Below are 12,756 nucleotides of genomic sequence, written 5' to 3'. Positions count from 1 at the left end.
TTCTTCCAACTGGTACTTGAGTATCTACTCTTACGGACTGAAGCAAATGATCTTATATGATCACTGTCGCAGTTTTGCCAGGTAGATTCAGCTCATTATCCCAAGGTGTTAAGTTCTATTTGGATTCTGATGCTGTGAACACTCTTTGGTTTGATACCCAGAAACGTGGTAAGCATGCCTTTATCCCAGACACTGATAAAAATGTTTATTAGTACAGGGCCAAGAACAGAGTTTTGTTACAAGCCCACCAGCTACCCAGCCTCCTCCCCACATTGCTGAGAAGCATCCTACAAGCATACTCAACCAGGAGTTAATTATCCTCCAAACTGCATGTGCTCTGTTCATAGTTCTTCATCTTAACTCCGATGACACCATGAAGGATTTATAAAATGCCCACTGAAGTTCATTTGAACTTTGTCTATTGCATTTCCTTACACTGCTGTCTCCAAGAAATTTGGCTAAAAGCAATTTGACACAAAGCAATTTGGTCAATAAGACAATTCTGTCAAAGCAATCATCTAGTTAAAAGAGAATAATGCTAATCAGCGATATTTCAAAGTTGGTCATTTTAGAGTACTATCGGGCAGATTTGCAACTCATTTTGCATGTTTATATATTTTTCCCATATTCTGCCTTTACCCAGTAGTTTAATTTTTTATTTCTAATTTACTTTCAGCCAGTTATTCCTGTTAAGCATGACTTACAATATAGAAGGATTAAAACAATCTAAGGGTGCAGCAATTAAGTAGAAGAATGCAAATATCCAACAATTGATGGATGCTTTAAAAAATTGTGCAAGGTACCAAACACCATAAGGTAGGCAGAGTGACATATGTAGTCATAGAGAAAGCATAGGAAGGCTGTCAGACACCCATGTGTAATCATTGGTTGGCACTATTTGTATGGGATTTGAAAATTTTTGTTTTTTTCTGGTTTGTATTTATTATTTTCCCATAATGAACATGTATTGTTTAAAAGGCTTAAAATAAACAAATAAACATAAATCACAACTGCAGTCCATCATTAAACCACTTTTTTAATTTCTATAACTAATTCCTAATGTTAGTTCCTTAGGTTGTGTCCCCCAAGCAACTCCTTAATTGTTCAAACTTTTCACAAACAGCAGAGTAAGATGAATTCAATATACATAATTCAATATACATAAGAGCAAAAATAAAAATTCTGAAAACTGAACAATCATCTTTAAAGTTACTCCAATTGCTCTAAAACTGTCCTGCATTGTATCATAAACACCCATATGTAAACATCCAATGACAGGAGCATAATAATTTATATATATAGAGAGAGAGGGTGGGGGGAGGGGAAGAGATTGTTTGCATACTATACAACTATCCAAAGATCCAAAGTGTACTATCAGTTGCCCAGGATACCATCATACAGCTGTGCATCCATCACCACAATTAGTTTTTGTTTCAATTTCTAGAACATTTTCATTACTCCAGAAAAGAAATAAAAAGAAAAAAGAAAACTCAAATCCTCTCATACCCCTAACCACCCCCCTCCATTATTGATTCATAGTATTGGTATAGTACATTTATTACTGTTGATGAAAGAATGTTAAAATACTACTAATTGTAGTGTATAGTTTGCAATAGGTACATGTTTTTTTTCTATATGCCTTTCTATTATTAACTTCTAGTTATAGTGTCATACATTTGTTCTAGTTCATGAGAGAGATTTCTAATATTTGTATAGTTAATCACGGACATTGCCCACCACAAGATTCACTGTTTTACACATTCCCATCTTTTAACCTCCAACTTTCCTTCTGGTGACATACATGACTCTGAACTTACCCTTTCCACCACCTTCACACACTATTCAGCACTGTTAGTTATTCTCACAATGTGCTACCATCACCTCTGTCCATTTCCAAATGTTTAACTTCACCCTAGTTGAAAATTCTGCTCATAATAAGCAACTGCTCCCCAATCTTTAGCCTCGTTCTGTATTCTGGTAACTTATAGTTTACGTCTGTGAGTTTATATATTATAATTAGTTCATATCAGTGAGACCCTGCAATATTTGCCTTTATGTGTCTTATTTCACTCAATATAGTGCCCTCAAGGTTTCTTCATCAACCCCTTTCTTTTAAGACAGTTTTGTTTACACACCATACATTCCATCCTAAGTAAACAATCGTTGGTTCCCTGTATAGTCACATATTTAGGTATTCACTACCATCGCCACTATCTATATAAGGACATCTCTATTTCTTCCACAAAGAACGAGGAAGAGTCAAAGAAGGCTGAGAGACAAAAGAAAAAGAAAAGAGAAAGAGAGAAAAACAAAAAACAAAGCAAACCGAACCAAACAAACAAAAAAACATGACAGCTAGAAAGCAACAAAAGGAAAGATAGCATTAACCAAAAGTAGAATAAAGAGTCAGACAACATCACCAATGCCAGGAGTCCCATACCCTTCCCCTATCACCCCCCCCCCCTTCATCTCTTGTGTTGTGTCTCTCATTTCATTTCATTTACTATAGCATTTAGCTTTGGTATATTGCCTTTGTTATATTAAAGGAAGCATAATACAATGTTTCTGTTAATTATAGTCTCTAGTTTGCATTGATTGTATTTTCCCCCCAATCCTACCCTATTTTTAACACCTTGCAGTGTTGACATTCATTTGTTCTACCTCATGTAAAAACATATTTGTACCTTTTATTACAATCATTGAGCACCCCAGGTTTCCCTGAGTTACACAGTCCCAGTCTTTATCTTTCCTCTTTCCTTCTGGTGTCCCACATGGTCCTAATCTTCCTCTTTCAACCATAGTCACATTCATCTTTGTTCAGTGTAATTAGATTGCTGTGCTACTATCTCCCAAACTGTTTTCCAAAAGTCTCACTCCTGTCTTTTCTGTTCTGTCTGCAGTGCTTCCTTTAGTGTTTCCTGTAGAGCAGGTATCTTGTTCACAAAGTCCGTCATTGTCTGTTTGTCAGAGAATATTTTAAGCTCTCCCTCATATTTGAAGGACAGTTTTGCCAGATATAGGATTCTTGATTGGTGGTTTTTCTCTTTCAGTATTTTAAATATATCACCCCACTTCCTTCTTGCCTCCATGGTTTCTGTTGAGAAATCTGCATAGTCTTATCAAGCTTCCTTTGTATGTTATGGATTGCTTTTCTCTTGCTGCTTTCAGGTTTCTCTGTTTATCTTTGACATTTGATAATCTGATTATTAAGTGTCTTGGCATAGACCTATTCAGCTTTATTCTGCTTGGGATATGCTGTGCTTCTTGGATCTGTAATTTCATGTCTTTCATAAGAGATGGAAAATTTTTATTATTGCTTCTGCCCCTTTTTCCCTTCTCTTCTCCTTCTGGGATACCCATGATACATGCATTCCTCCATTTCATGTTGTCATTCAATACCCTGAGATGTTGCTCATATTTTTCCATTCTTTTGTCTATCGGTTCTTTTGTGTATAGGCTTTCAGGTGCCTTGTTCTCCAGTTCCTGAGTGTTTTCTTCTGCCTCTGGAGATCTGCTGTTGTATGTCTCCATTGTGTCTTTCATCTCTTGTGTTGTGTCTTTCATTTCCCAAGAGTCTGCCAGTTGGTTTTTCAAACTTTCAATTTCTACCTTATGTACTCCCAGTGTATTCATTATATGGTTCATCTCTTTTGCTATATTTTCCCTAAACTTTTTGAATTGACTTAATATTAGTTGTTTAAATTCCTGTATCTCAGTTGAAATGTAAGTTTGTTCCTTTGACTGGGCCATAACTTCATTATTCTTAGTGTAGGTTTTAGTTTTCTGTTGTCTAGGCATGGTTTCCTTGGTTACCCCAATCAGGTTTTCCCAGACCAAAATGGGCTCCGGTCCCAGAAGGAAGAAATATTCAGTATCCGGTTTCCCTGAGGTTGTGTGTGTCTTAGGAAATTGGTACACCCTCTGATGCCTCTGGTCACTGCTTTTCTGCCCAGCAGGTGGTGCCTGTCAGCCTGTAACTCCAGACTGGTTTAAGGAGGTGTGGCCCGTAGCTGTTTTCCCCCAGGCTCTGGGGTCTTGTTCCAAATGGAAGGCAGGTAGTAGAGTTGGGCCCTACCTCTTTCCTCTTATGGAAGATACACCCCTGGGGAGATATCATTAGCATTTCAATGGTCTCTCTCTGCCTGTGCTATCTCCACCCTTGTCTGGGTCAGAGCACTGGGAACTGAAAATGGTTGAGGCTTTCTCCACTTAGCCGAAACAGGGACAGAAAGCCCCCTTCAGGGCCAGTCCATGGCCACCCTCCAGTCCTCCAAGGTCAGTCTTCACCCAAAGCCTCTGTCTGCTTGTTGGGGATTCATATCTTGTATTGAGCAGTCCACACTTGTTAATTAAAACCCTAGTCGGAGCTCAGCTGAGCTGTATTCACTTGCTTGGAGAGAGCTGCTCTCTAGCACCAGGAAGCTTTGCAGTTTAGGCCATGGGGGGAGGGGGCTCCTGGCTTGTGTCTGCAGTTTTTACTTACAGATTTTATGCTGTGATCTCAGGCATTCTTCCCAATTTAGGTTGGTGTATGATGAGTGGATGGTCACATTTGTCCCCCCTAGTTATTCCAGATTATTTCGTAGCTGTTCCTGGTTGTTTATTAGTTGTTCCAGGGGGACTAACTAGCTTCCACTCCTCTCTATGCTGCCATCATAGATCTCCTGGAGCATAATAATTTTCAATCAACTTTTGTGTTGACATAATTTGCCTTTGACAAAATTACTTTTGGCTCAATGATGTGCTATCCATCTCCCAGGGTAATATGCATTAAGGAAAACAGTGTGGCTACCTTGACAATTTCTTTATTCATGAACCCATGCTGGGTTCTTGGAATCCTCTGGCATTTTCTTTTGGGTATTCTACAAACCATCCCTTTAATAAACCATGTTAGAATCTTGTGACTCTGGGAGCACTGGACAGTATTCATGAGTTCCTTTAGGGGATGTCTAAAGCCACCAATGAGGAAGAACTTCCCATTTGAACACAAATGCTGAGAAGCTCATGTATGAGTATGATCCAAGCACTTTATTCCGAGTATGTCATAGTAATCCATTCTCAAGGAAATTGCTCAACCTGTCCACCCCCTGGCAGCTCAATGGAATCAATTCAAGAATCCTATGTACATTTAATACTCTCTAGCCCTAGAGGTTGCCTAATGTTATTTTTCCCATGACCTGTCTCACTGCTGTTACTATCATTTTACAAAGCTGTGAGGTTCTAGTGGGGTGAGTGCTGCCAGCTCTGCTCTATCCGATGGCCTGTGATCCTGGCCATCTCCCTGGCTGGGAGATGCACAAGGGCAAAAAGAAAAAAAGAACAGCCCTCCGAACTGCTGGTCAATGACTCTTCATGAGCCTTCTAAGAGCTGCTGCCAGGTGCATAGACAGCTGCCAGTTCTATAATCTCACCGAATACCCCATGATACATGAAACAGGCTACTTACATCATTTTCTATGTCGTCCACAAAGGAACCTTGGAAGGATTATTAACTTCTGATATCATATTCCTCCCCTTCCTAGGGGAGGGACAGTGGCCTAATGCGGCTCTTGGTGTCTGTTCCCCTGGACACACGAGCTTGGACAATGTCAGTGAATGCGCATGGGACGGACCAAGGTGCATCCCTCATATGGGCCCTGCAATGATCGCAGTTAATTTCAGCTATTCAAATCATCAGCCTTTCGTTTATTCAATAAAAAATGAAAAGTAAAAATGTGTCTAAGGCAAATAACACATTCCTTAAATGTGAGTCCTGTAACAGTGGTGCTTTCTTCAGGGCTTGGTTCTTAAAAGACAGAAGATTCTCATTCCTTGTGCTTCCGGTTTCAGTGCCTTTGTTTACCCTTTGGGGCTCTCCTCCCGAACACCCCTGTGCGGAGAAAACAGAGCGCAGCTGTGAGCAAAGACCAGAGACGAGCAAATGTGAAAATCGCAAGAACCTGAATGATTCTTTCAACAGGAGAGACCTAGTCTTTCACAAAAGTAATATAGAAATTTTGAGGTTTTCTTTTTACTGGTCCCTCATTAGCCAATTTCTCCTGAACTGGCATGGGCAATATATTTCACTTTGGCTTTTTTTTTTTTTTTTTTTTTTTTTCTCATTTTAGTAGGGCAAAAAATAAATCACTGAGCACGGCTCTGATGTGGTCTCGGGCTGACAAAGCCAACACATTCCCTAAATATTTATTTTCACGTACAGAGTATTTGGAATGCAGATATGTAGAAATGTTGTCAAGCTAAAAATAACCCTTTCACAGGCGCTGGCACACTGCAATGCTGATCCGAGCTGCTCCTCCCTGCCCAGCATCCCGGGTGACCCGGCTTCCTCAGGGACCTCCTTTCTGCTTGAACCACTTTGCAAATGTGTGTTGGGACCAGCGAGAGACCCCACGGCTGGAGAAGAAGGGTCCTCATTGTCACCGCCAGTTCCAGAGGCTTCCACATTCCCTACTGTTGTGCGCTGGGTCTGGAAGTTTCCTTCCCTCTAGGCCAGAGGCAGCCGGGCCATGCTAATCCTGAGTGGATGAGGAACACATCTAACCTGCGGGAGCGAATCGTAATGTGGGTCAAAGGGCAGAGTCCTGAAAACACCTGGGCCCAGGTGAGGCAGGTTAGTCCTGAAAGGGGGACAGTCTGGGGGAGGGGAGAATGGGATCCAGCCCCCCACCACCACTTCCTCCCCCACTGTCCTTTCAGACCTCAGGGAGGGGCAGGTCCGCTCCTGGCCTCACCTCCCCCATCTATTAATGGGGAGAAACCTGTGCCACAGGTATCTGCACTGATGGCTTATATTTAAATACAAACCTCTGTCAAGGGTGAGAAAAGCATCACTGAGCAAGACTGATTTGCTGTGTGTGGACGGGAGATAGAGCTGCAGATTGGGTTTTCTGGAAAAAGGGAACCCAAAGGGGTTTGGAGTTCTCAGGGAAAGGATGAACTTAGTCCCAGGATAGCTAAGAAAGGCAACACAGGAGACTAGGAGCATCTGTGCAAAGATTAAACAAAAAAGCGGCAGTCTTGTTATCATCTACACCTCCTCCTCCGAGCTCTCCAGAGCACAAAAAGAAGACACAACGTCTAATTTTCCCCTTCAACAGGTATTTTACAATATTTTACAGTAACTCCCTCTTGAAAAGAGATCCCTTCGAGAGCTGAAAAGCATCCAGTATTTCACCCTTAGAGTCAGGCCAAACTTGATCAAATACAAGTACCCGTAAACTTCTACAGAAAGATTGGATTTCTTTAACATGAGTCAAGTCATTGCCTGGTACACTGGTGAATTTGCTCTGCATCCTTTTACGTCTGACAAATCTCTGGCTCTTGGTCTGCACCAAAAGAGCTTCCAACTTCCCAATTTTCTTTGCCACAATCACAAGTAACTGACCTGCACACACCAGCACCTGATGCCAGCCAATTTTCTGTGGCTTACACAGCTGAGCCAATAGGACTTTAGCAGCAGGGTTTAACCTCCTTCCATGCCTAAGAAAGTACCATGTGACACTGAAGATAAAGACTGCAGATCCACTGGGATTTTCTCGCTACAGGATTGGGCTGGCACACAGACCCATTTCCAAAAGGCAGGGATGATCTGATCCTATTTCAACGCATCCTGACTCCACCAACTGAGCACAGGAAGAAAACCCACCCTCCTAGTCACTGCCGCACAAGTTTAAAAGTTCAGCAAATCGACGTGACTATTTGCTAACAGAAGACTTTAAGTGTTGTAAGCAGCGGTTTTTGGTCTTTCTTTCTCACTCAGAGCTGAGGTGCAGGTTTGACGATGAGCTGGGCCTCCTGAAGCAGGAGGCCGGGCAGCCCGTGGAAGTCCTGCACTCGGCAGCAAAGAGTTTCAAGGAGCAACTCAGATCACACTCATGGTTTCACAGTTCGAGATACACGGCTGAGCTCTGTTTACCTTAAAATTGCAGTCCCGAGAGAGCAGGCCACCAGACGTGCAGGTTTTACTTTCTGGCCTCAGACCCTCATCTGTTGCAGCCCCAGGTCTCAGCCGGAACCAGTGTGGGCACCGGAGAGGCCGTGAGGGAAGCCTGTCCCACCCGCACTCGCTCTTTGAAACCAAGGTGCCAAATTAATCTTGGCAAGTGGCTAACAAAGCACTGCGTTGTGGAGGTCTGCACCATCTCTTGGGAAGGAAAGGTTATAAAAAGTCTCTAGCTTTCAGGTTTGATGTTGAAACTGGCCTCTTATTCATTAGATGTAAAGAGGAAATATTTTCTGTTAATTAGCTTCCTGGGCACAAGCGAGACTAGTACTGATTGGTCCAGCGGTCGAGGTAGAAGGGAAGGCTCATCATCTTCGGGATTCTGAGGCTGGTTCCCGTCTGGGTGAAGCAGGGCTCTAGTGTTCAATCCCATCTCATCACTTAGAGAAGCGTCCACCCGGAATTCCCGACTGGATGGCTTGTTGGAATGACGATCACGACTGCGAGTGTGCAGTAACGTTGGCCCCGAGGGAACACGTGCATCTGCATCCAGGACCTGAGTTCGAGGGGCTCCCTGCACCCAGAGTGATGCAGGGAGGAGAAGGTGCCCTCAGTCTCATGGCCAGAGGCAAACCACGACCCGGACGCACACCAGCCTCGGCGCTTTCCTCCCTGGGTATTTATGTTCCTGCCTCGACATGTCAGAAAAGAAAACCAGTGTTGGGGTCAAAACAAAGTCAAAATCATTAAACCTCTTGATGCGCACATGTAAGAGTCAAGTCACAAGGACTCATTGCCTGAAGCTGGACTTCCCTGCTTATTCCACCCCCATGCTCTGGCACCAGCCTGACAGCGAGTGAGCATTCGGTCCTGGAGGTAAGGGAGAGAGGGAGAGGGACCCTCAGTGTAGAAGGTGGACTAGACGCCCAAGTTCTGGTTCTGGCTGCACAAGTCACCAACGCTAAACCAGGGAAGCCCTGAGGACTCCCTGGGCCTGTTTCTTTTAAATGGGGAGTTGGATGAGATCAGGGATGGAAAATTAAATACCTGCAAGGGCTCCAAGTGCACATCACTGGGCGAGTGCAAAGGTGAAACCGAGAACACGTGTCTCTACTTGAGAGGGTAGCTGCCGTTCCACCATAGCGGACTCCCAGTTGGGATGTGGACTCACATCTTTCAAAAGAAGCCAAATATTCAGATTTTTATATGTTGAATCTCCAACATTTTATCTATGGACAACTCATTTAAAAAAACACAAATGCCAAACAAAATATATCTGTAGGTCAAATTTGTTCTGCAAGCCACCAGTTTGTGACTTCTGGACTAGATGCGCTTGAGTATCATCCAGCTGGAAAATAAATAACCCTGGGAGATGAGACCCCTAATGAAACTGTCTTTGGGGACGCTATGCAGTCAAGGTAGGACTTTTCTGGGGATATCAGGGATGCTCACTGCCCTGCTTCATGGTGGGTGAGCTCATGTGGCCTTGGAAAGGAGTGATGTGGAACCTGTGGGCTCATTAGCTGTCTCAGTCCTTTCACCCAATGCATGAGAAAAGGTGATTCACACCGGGGAGAAAAGGAAATCTTGTTCCCAATGTATAAAAGCCAACTGGATACAGCACTACCAGTCTCATCTCAAGGACAAAATATCAAAAGTCAAAGTGAAAGGTAAAATGGGGCTTAAGGTAAGTATTGCAACTCAGGAATTGAGGCGACGAAAAGGTTTATTGACTTGCTGAATAAGAGAGAAATGTTGCGGCGGAGTCAAGTGGAGATGTATGCAAGGCAAAGTCTACTCAATATTTCTCTTCTGCATCAAAATGTGGAACTAAAGTCAGGAGGGCTCAGTTTCCACGGTCTGCGTGGTCTGACCAGCATCCTTCCCGAGCCACGGGATGGGTGGAAAATCACATTTAGTGTGTGGCAGACCTCCGTGCATTGAAAGGAGAGCTGACCCACGGAGGCCAGAGTCATTCAATATTCACCCTGGCTGAGGAGACTTTCAGGGGACGGTGGACTCAGGCCCTGGACTCACCGGCCAGCCCTCCTGCCTTCCAAGGCTCGGCTCCCGTCCGAGTCATCTCCTCTAAGTGCCCAGGCTGCCCTGTTATACAGTGTCCTTTAGTTTGCTCTATCTTGGGACAGAATTTACGCTGTATTTTGGTTTGTCTGTCTTCTTGTCCATGTACTTCACTAACATTGGTGGAGGTGGGGATTTCTCTGCCTCTCTCTTTCTCATCTCTTTATTTCTAGAATTGAGGGTGGTCCCTCCCCTGCACATGCAAGGAACTTAGTGAATATCAGGTGAATGAATCAGACAGGAAACTAATAACTGGGGGAAGCAGCATGTGCAATACACATACAGCGAAATGAAAGTGATACAAAGGTGAAGCTTTGGAAGAAAATTAGGTTTAGATGTTTTTTTTTTCCTGTGGGGATTACAGTTCCTCACAGGTAGAGTTGGTTTTTTCAATTTCACGCTGTCATGGATTTTTAGTTTATACATTGTTCGCTATAATGTTCCTCTTTGCAATATTTACTGCCTGTGCCAGTTTGAATATATTGTGTCCCCCAAACGCCATTATCTTTGATGTAATCTTGTGTGGGCAGATGTTATCAGTGTTGATTAGACTGTAATTCTTTGAGTGTTTCCATGGAGATGCCCCACCCAGCTGTGGGTGAAGACTCTGACTGGATAATTTCCATGGAGGTGTTGCTCTGCCCATTTGGGGTGGGTCTAAATTAAATCACTGGAGCCATATAAATGAGCTGACAGACAGGGGGATCTCAGTGCAGCTGAGAGTGACATTTTGAAGAGGAGCTACAGCCAAGAGGGACACTTTGAAGAATGCACAGAAGCTGAGAGAGTAGCCGCAGATGAGAGACAGTCTGAAGACGGCCGTTGAAAGCAGACTTTTGCTCCAGAGAAGCTAAGAGAGGACAAACACCCCAAGTGCAACTAAGAGTGACATTTTTGAGGAACTGCAGCCTAGAGAGGAATGTCCTGGGAGAAAGCCATTTTGAAACCAGAACTTTGGAGCAGACGCCAGCCACGTGCCTTCCCAGCTAACAGAGGTTTTCTGGACACGATTGGCCATCCTCCAGTGAAGGTACCTGATTGCTGATGCGTTACCTTGGACACTTTATGGCCTTAAGACTGTAACTCTGTAACCAAATAAACCCCCTTTTATAAAAGCCAATCCATCTCTGGTGTGTTGCAATGCAGCCGCATTAGCAAACTAGAACACTGCCCTTGCTCTAATCTGAGCGTTCTCACTGATGTTTCATAGACCATCTATTTGGAATGTTTTGGTCAATAATTAGTGTATGGCGGAGCATAAACATAAATCACCACCTTCAAATCTCACATCGTGCTCACAAATAATAGAAGGAGGGTGGATAAGTCACATAGTTCTGTGGTGACCAGGTGTGGCCCCTGAGGCTTAGGGGAATGCGGAGTAGGGGGGCTAGAAAACTTTCTTTTACAGACACTGTTGAAACAGACTAGAGAGAGGGCCACAACCATAAATTTACAGATCATTTTTTGAAATAGAAAAGAAATGAAACAAGACATCAGTTGAGTTAAATGTATTTCCATCACAAGCTTCTATGACTATTCGAAAAAGTGATGAATACAGAGAAATAAAGAATTGAAGGAAAAGCACTGCAGGTGCTTGCTTTTGTTATCCATTGCTGCACAGGGAACCACCCCAGAACTTAGTAGCATACAATAACGATCTCATTATCTCTTTGGTTCTGTAGCTTGGCTGGGCCCAGCTGGGAGGTTCTCCTGCTCCGGGTGCTGTTGGCTCATCCCCAGTGGGCAGACTTTTCACAGGGCAGCTCAGGGCTCCCCAAAGTACAGAATGGAATTTTCCAGGCCTTCTTGAGCTTTGACCTGAAATTGTCACACTATCACTTCCATCACCTTCTGTCGGTTGAATGGAGTCCCAAGGCCAGCCCAGCTTCCCTGTGGGAGGGTCAGTTGAAGAGCATGAGTTCTGGGAGCTGTGGTCCATTGGGACCTCTTTGGAGACTGGTTATCACCACAATGTTTGCACCATGAACAATGCAAGTCGCCTTTGTTCACAGAGAATGTGAGTTGCAGGCAATATGTGGTCACAGGTTTGATTCTGTTGTTCATTGTCAGTTCATTTTGAGATATCAATGAAAATAAAATTGCCTTGACTCTACTAACATTAGAAAGTCTAAAAGGTCCAAGAGTGAATATTAGAATACTGCCTTTGCAAAGTAATTGTTTTCTTGAAAGTTTCCATATAAATTACTTTTGCTTTTTTTTAAATCAAGTCATGCTTTCAGTTCATTAAAGGAATTTGCTGTTTAAACAGATCTTGTAGTGAATCTTTTTTATGATTAAAATATCACTGCTTTTCCTTTCATCAGTGAATATTTTTATTAATCAGACTTGTATAAGGTGGTGCACAGCTGCATATTAGGTGAGGAAAAACTCCACTCTGAGTTCAGTTGAAGGAAGTAGTTATTTACTATACTAAACTCAAGAGTGCTTTGAAGCTGGGCAAGTAGGGTTCTGAGAACTGGCTGACTCTTGCTTCCCTCCGAAGGAAACATCACTTTTTAAAACCCAGAGCATACTTTAAAATGTGAGTAGTGACTTCTTGTACTCATCAGATTATAAATTGGATATAGGGTCAACGAGAAGCAAAATGACCAATGAATTAAATTTTTCAGGGCCCCTGCACCCACTCCCCCTCCACGTTCTTCCTCTGTTCTCCAAAGTCTCTCCCACCGGTGCCCAGTATCCCAGGTTATTCCTTTACTGCCCAGAGCCCT

The sequence above is a fragment of the Choloepus didactylus genome, chromosome 12 (assembly GCF_015220235.1).
Source record: "Choloepus didactylus isolate mChoDid1 chromosome 12, mChoDid1.pri, whole genome shotgun sequence".
NCBI classification, from domain to species: domain Eukaryota; kingdom Metazoa; phylum Chordata; class Mammalia; order Pilosa; family Megalonychidae; genus Choloepus; species Choloepus didactylus.
This window is presented reverse-complemented; position numbering follows the sequence as displayed.